The 2,564-nt window shown below is 38.3% G+C and overlaps 1 non-coding gene across 1 annotated transcript; it reads right to left on the bottom strand.

Moving 5' to 3' along the window:
- On the bottom strand, positions 1 to 73 carry trnar-ccu (transfer RNA arginine (anticodon CCU)). The gene has a single exon. It is a non-coding gene; the product is annotated as a tRNA-Arg (tRNA).
- Between the last annotated feature and the right edge of the window lie 2,491 nt (positions 74 to 2,564).

The following is a 2,564-nucleotide window of genomic DNA, read 5'->3' as shown; positions in this document are numbered from 1 at the left end:
CACCCCAGATGGGACTCGAACCCACAATCCCTGGCTTAGGAGGCCAGTGCCTTATCCATTAGGCCACTGGGGCATTAATGCAGTTACTAACTTGCCCTTTTAAATCTCAATCTTAATCAGGAGTCCTTTACAATACACAGAAGGAGTCTTCTAGATGAATGACTATTATGAGAGGCAGAGGTGGAAAGTAATGAATTACATTTACTCGCGTTACTGTAATTGAGTAGCTTTTTTGTGTACTAATACTTTTTAAAGTAATTTTTTAAATTTGTAATTTTACTTTTACTTAAGTATATTTTGATTGAAGTATTGTACTTCGCTACATTTTAAAACACATTAATTGCTGAGTAAAAAAAAAAAATAAATAAAATAAAAAAATCGCTCCCTGGAAACTACGGCAGTAAATAATGGGCAGGAGGGCAAAGGCGCTAAAATCACAAGAAAGATGCAGACGGACAAAACAGGCGTTAGTGGTGCAGACACCGCTGAAAACGAAACCCCGTCATATTCTGAAGTTGAACCCGAAGGAAATGAAGTGAACCCCTGGCCATATGTATGCTCTATTATGCAGTGTAAGCTGTACTTGCCTAGGAAGACCAAACTAGCAGCTTATAAAATCTCGACAAGACATCAACCCTTCGCAAGAAGAGGTAAGCTTAATAATTGCATCGTTGCATTGGTGGTTAAAATGAAGCTTTGACATTTTAGCAAGAGGTTTTGCACAAATTAGCCAAAAAGACAGTGGTGAGGAGTGTGCTATTTTTGTTTTAATGATGTGCGCGCGCATTTATAGTGCGTTCTTTCACTTTGTGATTCAGTCTCCTAAAATGCATTTAGAATGATCACAAAATTGAAGATATAGGGGCAGAAAATTCACATATTTATATAATTTCATATATTAAATCAAAATCACACAAAGAATGCCATCTTTTCCTCCAAAAATCATCATGAATATATACATACATATATATAACAGTTCAGTAAACAAGTTAATTAAGAGACTTCCGTTTTAGACACCATATTGCCTTTTTAGCTCAATTTCTACAACAGAAAATAATTCCAAACACAGCCACCAAAGCACAGTTTTGCGTCTCTGAGCAACGTGACAGTGTTTCGTTTCTGAATGAATCAACCGTTTAAATGATTTGGTTCAATCGCAATGACTCACTTATTAACAGTGACTTGCTGACACATACTGACCATTTTAATTTCACATTTAAAGTATCTTTTGATTTTTTTTTAATAATTAATTTCTTATCATTTCAAATGAGTATTCAACATTTTATGTCTTGTATATCAAAACATTATTCATGCATTTGTAACTGCAGGTTAAATGCATTCTTGTCCAGCACTACACAGTGTGATACATCTAAATGCCACTTCCAATGAATCTTCTGCATTCCCTCTGCATTAAAAGATGAGTTTGTTGATACTGATTTCCCTGGCAACAGCCCAAATGTATTATTATTCTAAATAACTGATTCCTTTAATTAAAAACAACTACAACCCGAATTCCGGAAAAGTTGGGACGTTTTTTAAATTTTAATAAAATGAAAACTAAAAGACTTTCAAAGTGAAAGTGAAAGTGAAAGTGAAGTGACATTCAGCCAAGTATGGTGACCCATACTCAGAATTTGTGCTCTGCATTTAACCCATCCGAAATGCACACACACAGAGCAGTGAACACACACACATACTGTGAGCACACACCCGGAGCAGTGGGCAGCCATTTATGCTGCGGCGCCCGGGGAGCAGTTTGGGGTTCGGTGCCTTGCTCAAGGGCACCTAAGTCATGGTATTGAAGGTGGACCTTCAAATCACATGAGCCAATATTTTATTCACAATAGAACATAGATAACATAGCAAATGTTTAAACTGAGAAAGTTTACAATTTTGTGCACGAAATGAGCTCATTTCAATTTTGATTTCTGCTACAGGTCTCAAAATAGTTGGGACGGGGCATGTTTACCATGGTGTAGCATCTCCTTTTCTTTTCAAAACAGTTTGAAGATGTCTGAGCATTGAGGCTATGAGTTGCTGGAGTTTTGCTGTTGGAATTTGGTCCCATTCTTGCCTTATATAGATTTCCAGCTGCTGAAGAGTTCGTGGTCGTCTTTGACGTATTTTTCGTTTAATGATGCGCCAAATGTTCTCTATGGGTGAAAGATCTGGACTGCAGGCAGGCCAGGTTAGCACCCGGACTCTTCTACGACGAAGCCATGCTGTTGTTATAGCTGCAGTATGTGGTTTTGCATTGTCCTGCTGAAATAAACAAGGCCTTCCCTGAAATAGACGTTGTTTGGAGGGAAGCATATGTTGCTCTAAAACCTTTATATACCTTTCAGCATTCACAGAGCCTTCCAAAACATGCAAGCTGCCCATACCGTATGCACTTATGCACCCCCATACCATCAGAGATCCTGGCTTTTGAACTGAACGCTGATAACATGCTGGAAGGTCTCCCTCCTCTTTAGCCCGGAGGACACGGCGTCTGTGATTTCCAACAAGAATGTCAAATTTGGACTCGTCTGACCATAAAACACTATTCCACTTTGAAATAGTCC

This window comes from Carassius carassius, chromosome 11 (assembly GCF_963082965.1).
Source record: "Carassius carassius chromosome 11, fCarCar2.1, whole genome shotgun sequence".
In the NCBI taxonomy this organism is placed as follows: domain Eukaryota; kingdom Metazoa; phylum Chordata; class Actinopteri; order Cypriniformes; family Cyprinidae; genus Carassius; species Carassius carassius.
The sequence above is the reverse complement of the archived record's forward strand: the minus strand, read 5'-3'. Positions and strand labels throughout refer to the sequence as shown.